Source organism: Vulpes vulpes, chromosome 13, assembly GCF_048418805.1.
Source record: "Vulpes vulpes isolate BD-2025 chromosome 13, VulVul3, whole genome shotgun sequence".
NCBI classification, from domain to species: domain Eukaryota; kingdom Metazoa; phylum Chordata; class Mammalia; order Carnivora; family Canidae; genus Vulpes; species Vulpes vulpes.
Window position 1 is genome coordinate 9,683,220 of NC_132792.1, and position 14,694 is coordinate 9,697,913.

Sequence of the window (14,694 nt, forward strand, 5' to 3'; positions counted from 1 at the left end):
TCAGCAGTGGGGAGTCTGTCTCTCCCCCTGTTCATGTATTCTGTATCGAATGGATGGAAAGATCTTTAAAAAAAAGAAGGCATGAAAGGGTAGGGAGGCTCTAGGGAGAGTGTAGTGCCCAGGGCAGGTGGCCCTGGGACGCCTGTGGCATGCCTGGCTGGAGAGATGGAGAGGGAATGATAACTGGAAGCTTGAGCCAGTGAGGGGTGAGGGCGTGGGGAGGGGCCCTGACCAGAGCTGAGACTTGGGTTGATGGTGGCAGCCGGGTCATAGTGACCATCAGAGAGGCAGTGGGGTGGCAGGGGCTGGTACTCCAGGGTTACTCTCTCCCACTCTGGTCTCCAGCAGGGGCTCCCTGTTGGCTAAAACAATCCTGCAGCCAGAGGGGTAGGGAGCCCTTGCATTAGTCCCTAGAAGTCAGTTTGTAGCCCAGAGTGGGGGACAGTGGAACGTGAGGGGCGTGTGATGTCGCTTCTCTCCCCAGAACCCCAGCGCCCCATGTCCTGCAGTTCTGTGGGTCTTGCTTTGCGTGTGGGTTTCTCCCCGAGGCTGGTCGTGAGACCGGCTGCAGCTGTTTTGAGCTTCTGTACTGTCACATCCAGAGGAAGAGACCAAATACCATTTCCAAGACCTCTTCCAGAAGATCGAGAAAGAGCTTTCCCAACAGCCTCCAGCTGCAAGTCTCATTGACCCCAACTGGGTCACATGCCCCCTCGCCCCAAACGAATAACTAGCAAATTGCTGGGATGCTTTTGGACTGCTGCTCACCCCTGCAGGAATGTGCACTTCTGGGGAGGAGGGGAATCCCAGATGAATTCAGGAAGGAGGAAGGGTGCCCTTCCTGGGGAATTCCTTGAAACACATCTGACTAAAGCCCTCACTTTGTCCGCTCTGCCTCGTATGAGACCAGAAGTGCAGGCCACAGCCTCCTGGAGGCATTTGCACCCTCCCTGCTGCAGGGCCTGATGTTCTCAGGCGTCCCTTGGGAGGGTCACCACCGTAAGAACCATCCCAGGGAGTGAGGCCTGATGCCTGCCAGAGCCAGGGGCCTTAGTTCAACCAGAAGTTCAGGCAGTGGGGTCTTTTGCAGATCTTGCCACAAAAGACACAATTTTTGAAACCCACCTACTGTATGACCCGCTTCTATGAAGTGTCCAGGACAAGCGGATCTATAGGGATAGAGGGTTACACTGTTGTGCTGGGAGGAGCCGAGGGTGGAAAGGGCAGTAACTGCTGATAGATAATGGGGTTTCTTTTTTGGGCAATGAAAATGCTCTAAAATTGATTGTGGTGATGGTTGTACCACTCTGTGGATTATAGTAAAACCATTGAATTGTATATTTTTTTAAAAATTTTTATTTATTCATGAGAGACACACACAGAGAGAGAGAGAGAGAGAGAGAGGCAGAGACACAGGCAGAGGGAGAAGCAGGCACCATGCAGGGAGCCCGACGCAGGACTCGATCCCAGGTCTCCAGGATCATGCCCTGGGTCAAAGGCAGGCGCTGAACCGCTGAGCCACCCAGGGATCCCCAAATTGTATACAATTTGGTGAAATGTATGGCATATGAATTACATCTTGATAAAGCTGTTATGGGGTTGGGGGGTAGACAGAGCTCAGTCTGCTTTTGTTCTGTTTTATTTAAAGTTGAAGTCAGCTGCTACTTTATTTCCTCATGATAAAACTTATCTGTAGCCTTACACTAGGTTTTTCCCCCTACTTCCCACTCCCTTCCTCCTTCCTTCCTTCCCTCCCTCCCTCCTCCTTTCTCTCCACCCTGCCTCTCCCTCTTTCTCTCCTGTTCCTTCTTTCTCCCTCATCCGTTCCTTCCTTCGGATAAGTGCCTTCCTTCGTTGAGTCTATGTGCATCCTGTGGACCCGACCCAATCCCTGAATCCTCTGGGTTACGTGAGCAATACCCAGCTGGTGGAATGTTCCAGCCACTGGTCACCCCATGGAGGTTGGGTCAAGGATGCTCATAGTCAGAGGCCACCCTGAGACTGTCTTTAGAACTGGGAGGGGGCTTTCCTCCATGGGGTTTGCTGAGCTCTGGCTGGATAGCTGCGGGAAGGCCAGTGGCCCCCCTCGAGGGCAAGCCTGCCTGCAATACCACCCCCAACTCCCTCTGGGAATGCAGAGCCAGGAGATGCAGAGGAACCCTCCCTGACCACATGCTGGGAGCCCCCCACTCCAGCCACACCCGAGCTACATCTGACCCTAGACTTTGCAGTGTGCTCAGCCCCTAAATCCCCCCTGCATTCCCCCTTAAGCCTGTATTTGTTGGGTTTTCTGTCTCTGAATAAGTCTAGCTGTGGCTTCTGCAGAGGCGGGCCCTCCAGGCTCGGTTCACATGACTCCTTTCCACAAGCAATCCCAGGGCTGTGAGCTGGGACTGGTCTTTCCGCCCCTATCTCTTCTATCAGAGCGAGCCAAGAAATCCGCTTCCACAGAGGAAACAGGCTGATGCTAGAATGTCCTGACCTAGCACATGAAGTCCTCGGTGAGGACCTCAGGATGGGCGTCTGGGGACCGCCCTGCGGCCTTTCCTTGTGACCTCCTTGTGCCCCAGGGAGGGGCCCGTGCACTCCCCTAGCAGGTTGGCCCCCTGGATGTGCGAGTGTGCAGCCAGACTCAGACACGTGCTGGGAGCCAAGGCCTTTGTTTGGAAGTGGGGGCCTTTTTTCCTTCCCATTTTGGGCTATATCTTGTAAACATTTGAGTCATACTTGTTCAAGACTGTAACGTGTTTGTAACCAGGGGCAAGGGGACCCGTGTCCACGACGAGTCACCATGAGTGGCACCAGAGTGCCACCAGAGTGGCAAGTCTCTGCCCTTTCCGCTTTGTCTCCCTGGCTCCTGGGAAACACTGCGATCAGCCCTCGGATCCGGGCATTATGACTCCAGATTTCTCCCTGTGGCTCCTGAGACTTTGAGGACCCACTGTCTGGTTCTGTCTCCAAGGCAGGTAGCTGAGGCCAAATCTCTTGCCACTTTGGGGGCACTCACCTTCCTGCCTCAGACTGGGTTCCCTGAGGTTCTCTGTCATTCAGAGAGAATTGGGGAAGGTGGGAAGAAGCCTTGCTTTCTAAGAGAAGTTGGGTTCACACCAGGCCCCAGAAGATGATGCTCAGGATGACCTGCATGTGGGACTGTTGCAAAGTAAAAGGCTTAAAGGAACCCAGGGCACTGTTTAGCTGGTAGTGACTGGTTGGCCACTGGGCCGTGATGACAAATGAGAGCATGGCTGGAAAGTCTGGGTGTGAGGGTGTTTGTTAAGATAGTTATTAATGAATGCATTCAGCAGACATCTTCTGAGCCAGACAGCGTGCTAGCTGCAGGGTCTTCCCCAGCGTCTTCTCCAGAAGAATAGGGACAGGGTGGGGGCTGCTTTGGCTCATAGTGCCCGCCTGGGTGATTTTCCAGGGGCCTTCCAAACTATGAGGCATCTTGAATTTGGTGTCTCCAGCAATACTGAGGGTCGAGGAGGAGAGAGGCAGCAAAGCCTACAGGGGTCGGTGCATCCAGCCCAGGTGTCCCCCCTGCACCTGGGAGACACACAGCTGTAGAATAGAAGAGCTTTAAATCCTCATTGGAAGGAAAGAGCCTTGACTCTGGGGTAAACTTAATTTTGAAAAGAAGTTTTGTAGACGCTGGCTGATACTTCTCGGTTTACAGGCAGCAAAATTCCTGAGAAGCAAGATGGCATTCCAGAAAGAAGTGTGAGGATCGGGATTGCCCCAACAGTGGCGTCACCTGGTTGCAAGGCGTTGTCAGGGTGGGGCTGACAGGTGGTTTCTTCCAGAGATTCCTGTTGACTGGAGGTGGTGGGGTAGGAAAGGTGAATTCAGGTCACATGAGTATTTCCCTAGAGTGGAAAAGGAACCCCCTCATTTCCCTTCTGACACCTCATACAGAATTCTTTCTGATGTTTCCTTGTTTTTATCTGATTCTGAACATATATTCATTCAGTCAACAGGTGTTTACTGAACACTTGTGAAGCGTGTTGCGACATCATGTCAGGTGACTCTATTATTGTGTTCAGGCTTCCCCACAAACTGCCTCTGCCTTCAGGAACGAGATGAAACTCATGAGTCTGGTCCCTCTCTGTAGCCACACGTGTGCTTCCTTTTCTTTGCCGGCCTGTCCTCTCCCTTTTTCAGAGCCATCTTCTTCCAGGAAGCCTTCCCTGATTGAACGTGCCCTTCTGTAACCATTCAGCAGACAGTGTTGGGTGCCTTCTGCACTTCAGGCCCTTAGTCAGAAGGGCCTTAAGAGTCACGGTCAAAGATTTGGAGGAAAATAAGTCATGGTCCCTGTCCTGGAGGAGCCTCTGGTACTGAGTATGATCATGGGAGCAAAGTTAGCCTTTATACGTGGAGGTTTTCAGCATGTTCCCACAGTTCTGTTAGTGTGGCATTTGGCTCTTATTTCCTATTCTTCAGGAAACTTATGGAGATTGTAAGTCAGCAGAGGGAAAGTGTCCACCCATCAGAATGCATCTATTGTGTTATTGTGCTACTCGTGCAACAGATATATCATTCGTTTATTCTTCAACTCTGTATCCGGTCCTAGAAATTGGAACCCCTTGCACACTAGTGGTGGGAACATAAAAAGATACAACCTCTGTGGAAAACAGGATGCTAGTTCTTTGGAAATTAAAAATGGAACTACTGTATGATCCACCAATTCCAATTCTAGGTGTATATCCAAAAGAATTATTATTACTATTTTTTAAAGATTTTATTTATTTATTTATGAGAGGCACAGAGAGAGAGGCAGAGACACAGGGAGAGGGAGAAGCAGGTTCCATGCAGGGAGCCCAATGCGGGACTGGATCCCAGGTCTCCAGGATCACGCCCTGGGCTGAAGGCAGATGCACAACTGCTGAGCCACCCAGGCGTCCCAATCCAAAAGAATTAAAAGCAGAATCTCAAAGAGATATTTAGGCATCCGTGTTCATGATTCATAATAGCCCAGAGATGGGAGCAACCCGACCCGTTCATCAGTGTATGAGTGGATAAACAAAATGTGGCATACAAGCAGTGGGATATTACCCAGCCTTAAAAAGGAAGGAAGTTCTGGGACGCCTGGGTGGCGCAGCGGTTGAGCATCTGCCTTCAGCTCAGGTCATGGTCCAGGGGTCCTGGGATCGAGTCCCACATGGGGCTCCCCCCAGGGAGCCTGCTTCTCCCTCTGCCTGTGCCTCTGCTTCTCTCTGTGTGTCTCTCATGAATAAATAAATAAAATCTTAAAAAAAAAAAAAAAAGGAAGTTCCGACACGTGCTACACTGTAGAAGAACCTTGGGGACATTGTGCTAATTGAGATAAGCCAGTCACAAAAGGACAAATGCTATATGACTGCACTTATAGGAGGTATCTCAAGTAGTCAGACTCCTAGAGACAGAAAATGGAATGGGGTGGCCAGGGGCTGGGGGAAGGGGACATGGAGAAGTGTCTAATGGGTATAGAGTTTCAGTTTTGCAAGGTGAAAAGTGCTGGAGATCGATTGTACAACAACAATTAAGTGGATATACTTAATACACTGAACTGTACAGTTAAAAATGATTAAGATGGTAAGTTCTCTGGTATGTTGTTTATTTAAACCACAATTAAATATTTACAAAATATATGTATCTAGTCTTTTAGAGCAGGCAGGTTGCAAGTGCTGCGACTTTTCTTTTTTTAAAGATTCTATTTATTCATGAGAGACAGAGAGAGGGAGGCAGAAACATAGGCAGAGGGAGAAGCAGGCTCCCCGAGGGGAGCCTGATGTGGGACTTGATCCCAGGACCCCGGGATCATGAATTCAGCCAAAGGCAGATGCTCAACCACTGAGCCACCCAGGTGCCCCTGCTGCAAAAATTTTTTTAAAGATTTATTTATTTATTCATGAGAGACACACAGAGAGAGGCAGAGACACAGGCAGAGGGAGAAGCAGGCTCCCTGCAGGGAGCCCGATGCGGGACTCGATCCCCAGACCTGGGATCACATCCTCAGCCAAAGGCAGATGCTCAACTGCTGCGAACTTTCTGGTGTACAAGCCAGACAAGGTCCCTCACGCCATGGACCTTCCACTACACTGAGCATCTACTTCATGCCAGGGATTGTAGAGCAACCCTAAGAGTTAGTGGCTCACTATCGCGTTGTACAGATGAGGAGGTGGAAGCCGAGCGGTGAAACAAATGTCTAGATCCCCAGAATGCAAACCATATTTGGGGGCAGGAAGGCTGAGCACCTAGAGCGAGAGTCTGGCTGGGGTTGCAGTAACTCAGACACACCGGGCGGGTCCTGGCCCAGCACGCTGGCACAGAGCACCCGGGAGCGCGGCTCAGCAGGCACAGATTGTGACAGGTGTCAGCACTGTGCCTTCAGCGCGGCAGAGGGGTCAGCAAGCGCGTGTCCAGTAGAGGTTGTGTCTTCGGCTGTGGCATTGACCTTGCTCCTCCGTGCACTTACAGGTCCCTCTTCCTGTTTTTTGTCTGTCTGGCATTCCCTCCATTTATTCCTCAAAACCTGATGCTGCCACCACCTCCCCCGGTGAAGCCCCTCTGTGTCCCATCATCTGCCTTGTTTCTGGGCTTTGCACCCGCCTCCATCTTCACAGGTACTAGCAGCTCTTGAGCCACCTGGAGGAAGGTGCCCAGCTTGAATTGGCATGTGATGGCATCTGCTGAACTGTTAGAGGAATGAACGAGTGAATGAATGAATGAATGAATGAATGGAAGATGGAGCCAAATACTTATTTCAGTTTTGCAATGTCATGGGCATCCTTTGGGTCTTGTTACCTGTGGACTGACAAGTGAGGAATTCACTTCCTTAGTAGAAGTGCAAGGCTGTATGGATTCTGGATTCGGAGCCACAGCTATGGGAGCCTGTGAGGTGGAACCTCACGCAGGGGCAGGTGCACTTCGATGGATCCTTCGGATGGTCTGAAGGAGATTATTTAGCTGCTCCTTTCTCAGATTTACAGCCCTCTGAGGACTGTTCTGGGCTTTTTACTAGACGGGATCGGAACATGTCTTCTCAGATGTACTTTCTTTCCTTTGATTCTGAGATGCCTTTAGTTGGAACATGCATTTCCTGACATCATCGCAGGGCTGGGGGAGAAAACAGAAGCTCCGCCACATTAAATTTCATTGACAGTTAAGACACGTTGTGTTTCAGAAATAGGAAAATGTGCAACTACGGCTGTCACAGGATGGAAGGAGGAAGGTGGTTACAAAGAGGGTTGTTAAATTGGGTTGCTGGGTAGTTGATGCTGATCGGACCCCCTCAGGGGAGCCAGGGGTGCGCTTGTGTGCAAGGCTGGTCTTGCCAGCTTGTTAGAGGTCTTTTTTTAGTCCCAGTTCTGGGGGAGAAATCCATACAGTGGAGACCTCTCTCCTGAGGCTGCTGCTGCTCTGAAGGGCTGCTGGGATTTAAAGGAAAGAAGAGTCTTCTAGAATCAGGCAGATCTAGAGTCCATTTATGGGCTGTGCAAACTCTGGCAAGATGCTCATCCCGCATTAGCCTCAGTTTCCTTCCCTGTAAGATGGAACAATGATAATACCTGTCTCTTGGGGTTGTTACAAAGATTAAAGAAGCTATATTATTTTTTTTCCCATTACTGTTTGTTGCCTGCACTGTCAGGTAAGGATCACAGTGATGACTGTGCTTCTCACGACCTGGGGCTGGGGGAAGAGTCCCTGGTGCCCACACAGGGCCTGCATGGGGTCTGGTGAGCACTTGGCATTGGAGCACCGTGCTGGGGGTGGGGATGGTGAACACCCTTCCATGCGAAGTCCTTTCCATCCTGGGTCCTGTTCCCTGGGGCAGGGCGAGGCAGGGACCCTGAGATGCTGCTCCTGGAAGGTGACTTATGGGCCTTGCCTGTAGACAGTGATGAGCTGGTGCAGATGTTGCTCACAGGGGTGCACTCTTGGCCCTGATTTGTGAGTGTCGCGGCGTGTGTGTGGGCACAGTACAGTCTGCTACCACCCCATTGTCCAGGAGACACAAGCTGGTGCAAGTGAAGGGGTTTTTTATTTGTTTTTAAGATTTTATTTACTGATTCATGAGAGACACAGAGAGAGAGGCAGAGACACAGGCAGAGGGAGAAGCAGGCTCCATGCAGGGAGCCCAACATGGGACTCCATCCTGGGACTCCAGGATCATGCCCTGAGCTGAAGGCAGGTGCTCAACCCCTGAGCCACCCGGGGCGGGGTGGGGGGGGGGTCCCTGGAAGTGAAGTGTATTGTCCAAAGTCGTGCAGCAGTGAAGTGGGAGAGCCAGTGTTGGAGTGGAGGTCTTCCTGCCTCAGAGGCTGTCCTCTTTCTACTGCTTGAGGTTCTCCTCCCCGCCCCCCAGCGCAGGGACAGGGGAGCAGCCACCCAGATGGCTCTGCACCCCGCGTGCTCACTGAGAGTAAACACAAAAGTGTTTGAAACGACCTCAGTCGCGCTATTGAAACAGTTGGTAGCACAACAAACCCCAGGCACCCACGCATTCCACACTTCCCAGGGGACCCTGAAGGAAACGTGTAATTTTGTTGGAGGCACAGGCTGAGCTCAGCCCGCTTGTGCTGGTGCGAGGAGTGGGCCGTGGCTAGTGAGTGAGCGTAGCTGGCCTCCCGGCACCGGGCTTCCAGGGTTACTTCGTTCTTCTCTCCTTGGCTCACAGAGGCTGTTCGTCTAGGCGTTTCGCTTATTTTAAGATTCACAAAACTTTCAGGATGCGACTTTTTAAAATGTTGAGGATCATTACTTGCTCGTAGCATGTAGATTCCTCTGACACGCAGTACTTCTTTCTCTCATCGCCCATGGGGTTGATTAAAGTCTCATTCTCTAAACGTGAGCTCTAAGCCGAGGCCTTGGCTATTGCACTAACCATCATTATCTCCTGGACATTTATTTTTATTTTTTTAATCTCCTGGACATTTAGCTTAACCAATATTTTTTCAATAAATGGATTGGTGGATAGATAGATGGATGGACGCATTTCCCCAACAGAGGAGTCTCCTTACAGGAAGCCCTCTGGTCAATGGGAAATAGCATGCAGTAGGCACTTAGTAAATGTTTATGAGGCAGATCCTAGGACGGTGTGGTCACACCCAGATGAGACTGCCTACGAGCATTCATCCTGTCTGTTGTTTCTGTTCCTGTCCTATCCGCCCCCACTGGACCATGACCTCAAGCTGCCATGACTTCCCCTCCCTGCTGTATGTGTAGTGCACTCAGACCATAGGAGGTAAGTTCCATGGTTACGGTCATCATAAATTTACAATCTAACAAGTCAGTAATCCTAGCCCTTTGGATCGTAGGCCCTTCACTGACCCCTTCTTTGGAGAGGAGAGACCCAAACCGTCTTTGATTGTTGTTTTAACCAGCAAGTGAGGCAGGGGGATGGGGCCCAGGCTAAGGTCCAGAGACGTTGGCACTGTTAGAGCACCTCGATCTTTCTTGGCATGGACTTACATAGAGTCTCATCTGCTTCCTTCTTTTTTAATTTAAGATTTTACTTATTTATGTGAGAGAGAGAGAATGAGTGAGTGAGTGAGTGAGCACAAGTTGGGGGGAAGGGCAGAGGGAGAGAGAGAAGCAGACTCTCCACTGAGCCGGGACCCTGATGTGGGGCTCGATCCTAGGACCCTGGGATCATGACCTGAGCCAAAGGCGGATGCTTAACTGACCGAGCCACCAGGTGCCCCTCGTCTGCTTCCTTCTTTATTATTTTATTTATTTATGATAGTCACACACAGAGAGAGAGAGAGAGGTAGAGACACAGGCAGAGGGAGAAGCAGGCTCCATGCACCGGGAGCCCGATGTGGGATTCGATCCCAGGTCTCCAGGATCGCGCCCTGGGCCAAAGGCAGGCGCTAAACCTCTGCGCCACCCAGGGATCCCGCTTCCTTCTATATCATACTTGAATGAGTAGACCGGCAGAGTCAATCCCAAACACCTGCTGGCGGGCAGCGGGAAGATGGATGAGGAGAAACAGCAAGAGTCCAGAGTTACTTGTCCAGAAAGGCCACAGGTGCCTAACTCAGGGCTCCTTGGGGGCAGCTAGGGAGGCAGGACTTATTAGGGAGGCAGGCTAGTGTACATGGAAACTGAGTGACCGAGCAAGTAGTATGGAATCCCCATGACCAGCCCCCCCCCATGGAATCCCTATGACCACCCCCACCCCCCCGCCAGCATTCACCGTTCAGCAGTTGCTGCAGGAGAGGAGGTTTGACTTACCAAGTTGAAACCATCAGGAGATAATAATGGGGTATATTCAGGGTTCATTTATACTCCTTCATACAGCGTAGTGAGTAAAGCCCTGAGCTTTGAAGTCAGGCTATTCCAAGTTTGAATCCTGCATCTGCCACCACCAGGGAGCCCGTGTGACCACATGCCATCTAAGTTCTGTGAGCTTCAGTTTTCTTATCTGTAAAATCCAGACAATCACAGTTCCTTGCAGGATTAGGGTGAGGAGTGAATGGGGGTGGGGAATGTGCCCCAATGGGTCTGTCCCAGTAGGGGTCACTGTTGCCGCCGTTAAGGTGCCCTGAGATGAGAGTTCGGGATGGCCAGATTATAGGACAAAGCCTCTGGGAAGAGAGGGAATTTCCAGTGTGCCTGGACCCATTGCACTTCTGATAGATAGGAGGAGGATTGACCTAAACGATAGGTGTTTAGGCTGCTTTCTCCAGCATCTTGATTTTCTAAGGGACGACTTCCACAGACGAGGGAAGAATCACATCAGTAAATGGGCCAAGTGTTGGCTATGATGTTATGGGAAAGAGAAAAAAAAAAAAAGACATTGTCCAAGCTGTAGCCAGCTGCGGATGACTCAGGAGTTCAAAACATCCTCTATAAAGGGATACGCATCCCAACATCTGTGAAGTCACTTCTGAATAAAATTCACCACCTCTTTGGGGATCGGCCGTAGAGAGGGGTTTATGTGCCAAGTGAATAACATCCCTCATTCCCGCGTGGCATGCAGGAATCGCTACCCTGACTGACATACGGTAAGTCACAGGATGGAATCCGGTAGAAGCAGCAGAAACACGGGTGGATAAAAGACGTGATGCTCCGTGGTAATGAATTCTGCTTCCCTCTAGCAGGTCGCAGCTTTCAATCTGCCATCACCGGCGGCAGTGAGGACTGAGAGGTTGTAAAGAAGAGCACGGGGGTTGACCGCACACGCTCACTGGCGCTCACATGTATTTATTGAGCACCTATTTATAGGTGCTGCGTGTTTCCTGTCTGTATGTCTGAGTCCACCCTGGAAGGTAGTGCGGGCAGGCGCCTGTTCCCACGGAGGGCTTCCTATATGTCTGCCTCACGCTGTCCCCTGGCTGTGCCTGGCCAGGGAGGCATGGGAGTGAGTTGGTGCAGAAATGCCCCAGCTTCCCTGCTCCTGCGTGCCAGTCCTGGGGAGTGGTCTCCCAACATCTCGCAGAGGACCCCTCGTTGGAACTGAGCTCCAGGCGCCTTAGCGGGAACCTGCCTAACCTTGGACAAGTTCCTTAGTGTGGGAGTTTCACCTTCTTGTAGGATGGCTACGAGGATAAAAGAGGTCCCACTATCCCTGCCACCACTGCTGGCTCCCATTCGTTTATCGGATGCTGGGAACCAAGCATTTTGCTCAGTGTTTCAGCCGTTTCTCACTGATTCTCACAGTGACCGTATGATGTAGGGGCTTCAAGTATCCCAATTTTAAAAGGAAACTGTTGTGTGAGGAGATAAATAACTCATCAAAGAGCCATATTCTGAGTTCTAACCCAGATGCATTTATCGTAAGGGCCAACTTCTAATAATAAGCAAGGCTGTTACCGTGTCTAGCAAAGAAGCTCCCATGATTAATTATTATTAGCAAGTGCGCAACGTGTAGTAGGCTCTATGTGTTGAATTATAAAATAATGAATGAATGAATGTTTGTTGCTCAAGGTCATGAACTCTCTTTGGCTCTTGGCTCTGACTTTAGGCAGTGAGGAAAGTCTCTGGCCTATGGTAGGCACAAAACACAAATCATTCACAAAATTAAATGATTGAATGAATGAATGCAAGTTCAACGCAAGTTCTCCAGTTCTGAGGAAATCGTGTTAATTCAAAGGCGTTACTTGTTTCATCCTTACAAAAACCAATCCCAGGAAGGAAATAGCCTTAAAATCCCATCAGTATTTACCTGTAGGTATGAGGATAATTACAGATTTTATCTTATGCCTTAGTATTTTTCATGATGGACCCAGATTCCTTTTCTAAGCGGAAAGAAAGAATCTCTATTAGGAAAGAAACCAACAAACAAAAAAACAAAAACCAGATTCAGAGCATAAATGGGTCCCAAAGCAGCATGGGTGAGGTACTGACATACACGTAGATGCTAAGCTGGTGTGAGTGGTTTCTGAGTCGGGGCAGCAGGATATAAGCTGACTTTGTTGTCACATCTCACACAGCTCTTTCACACGCCCTCTCTCTGGAGATTCACACCAGTCCCGTGACGTAGGATCAGTGGCCTTGTTTCAGAAACAAGGGATCTGAGAACCAGAGGGGCCCACTGACCAGGACAAGGCTCTGCTCAGGGGGCAGAGCTGGATTGGAACTTAGGGATACTGGGCTGGGCACCCAGCAGCCCCTCCTGAAGACCCATTAAAGGAAATGAGACAAGAGTGGAGGTGGGTGGGTGGACCAGGGGCTCATGTGGTAGCTGCTTTGAGCATGTACAAGACCCTTTTGTGGAAGAGAAGCCTGACTTGGACTCCTTGAGCCAGACAACTTGGGGTTAGAATTCCAGTTCTGCACACAATGTCTTGGACATTATTATTTCCTGTCTCCGAGCCTCAATTTTCTCATCTGTAAAGCTGGCCCAGTGTTGTCTACCTTACAGGGTTATGGTGAGGGTCAGGTTGGCACCAAGTGGGTCTTCTTGCCAATTACCTGTGCTATTCATGAGCATGGCTTCCATTGTTTCCCAAACTGTATTGATAATTGTTGGTGTCCATAAATTTGTGTTTCCATGTATATTAGTCAGATTTTACCAAATTAAAAAAAAAAAAACCCTCAGGATTGCAGGAGCTTGCTTGACAGCAGACATTTATATTCATGGTCCTGGGGTTCTGGATCTATGGCTTGGCTGGATCAGGTTGGGTTCAGCTTGCTCAGGGTGGACTTCTGGTTGGGTTCAGATCTGCTCCATGTATTATCAATCTGAGGTCCAGACTGAGAGGTAGCAGTTAACGAGGACTAGGGAGACATATTTATGGCACTTCATAGGAATGCAAGAGGGATAGACTTGGGACCATACCCTGGCACTTCCATCCACATTCCATTGCTTAAATAAGTCAGTGGTCTGGTCCAGAACCCAGTGGGAAGAGGAATAAACACCACCTGTTCTCGTGGGAAGGACTATAAAGTCACATGGCAAAGGGCACCGATGTGTAATTCAGATTCAGGGTGGGAACGAAGAAGTCAGAGCAGTGACCCAGCCTGTACGGCAATAGATGTTAATCAATATTCACATGAATGCATACGTAATTATGAATGAAAACTCAAATGCATTCCATGATCTAATGTAGAGCTGTTTCCCTGAAGAAGTAAGATTTGAGGTAGTACAAAAGTTAACTAGGCAAAGATAGTAAGTGAGGAAGCCTTACAGGCAGAGGGAACAGTATGGGCAGAGGACCGGGACAGAAGGACCTTGGCAAGTTCCAGAATCTGAAAGAAGGCCATATACAAACGATTCTGGTTTTATCCTAAAGAGCTGAGAAGCCATTGAAGAATGATTAGCTGGGGGTCGAGAGGTGGGGGGGTGTATGTGTGTGTGACACAATCAGACTGGTGTTTCAAATTTTTCGTTCTGCATATCAGCCAATTGTAAAGCATAGAGCTTATTTGGATCTGGAATTTAAAAGAAGTTGTTTAAGAAAGCATTTTTGACATTTATGAGACTCTTAGAAATCTGAACATTGGATATTTGGTGATGTCAAGGAATTACACAATCTTCCTAGGTGTGGTAATGGTATTGCAGTTTGTATTTTTGTAAAAGACCTGGTTTTACAGATACATACTCTTCTATGTATGACCGAAATGGTTAAGATTATTTGCTTCGAGACAGTAAGGTGGGGAGAGGAAAGATTGATTGTAAGTTGATGGTGATCGGGGCTGGTCCGAGGGTATGTGGGATATAGGACACTCTTTTCTACTTTTGTATCTATAAAATTCCCCACAATAAACGAAAGGGGGGCACCTGGGTGGTTCAGTGGTTGAACATCTGTCTTTGGCTCAGTTCGTGGTCCTGGGATCGAGTCCCTCATCAGGCTCCCTGCATGGAGCCTGCTTCTCCCTCTGCCTGTGTCTCTGCCTCTCTCTGTTTCTCATGAATAAATAAATAAAACCTTAAACAAAATAAAAGGTAAAAAAGGAAAGTGAAGGTTCTGCCTGCAGTATGGGGGACCAGATTTCAGAGGGAGAAATGGTGATGAGAGGAGACCAGGAAGGGGGCCGAGGTGGGAAGGGTGGAGGCTTGGCCCAGGGCTGTGTTGGTGGGAGAATAGAGGTTGAGAGATCTTTAGGGAATAAATGAGACAGGACTTGGGATGGATCGGATATGGGGATAGGAAGATGACGGTCAAGAGTGTCCCTGGGTTTTGGCCCCAGATGGAGGGACCATGCTGAGCTAGGGATCACTGGAGAAGGACCCAGCAGCTCCCTTGGCTTATCTTGTTTTCACTC

At 49.7% G+C, this 14,694-nt stretch overlaps 1 protein-coding gene across 2 annotated transcripts in view; it reads left to right on the forward strand.

The window, feature by feature from the left end:
• ASAP1 (ArfGAP with SH3 domain, ankyrin repeat and PH domain 1) overlaps positions 1-14,694 on the forward strand; it is a 357,684-nt gene that overhangs the window by 22,636 nt on the left and 320,354 nt on the right. The gene's annotated exons all lie outside the window — the stretch shown is intronic.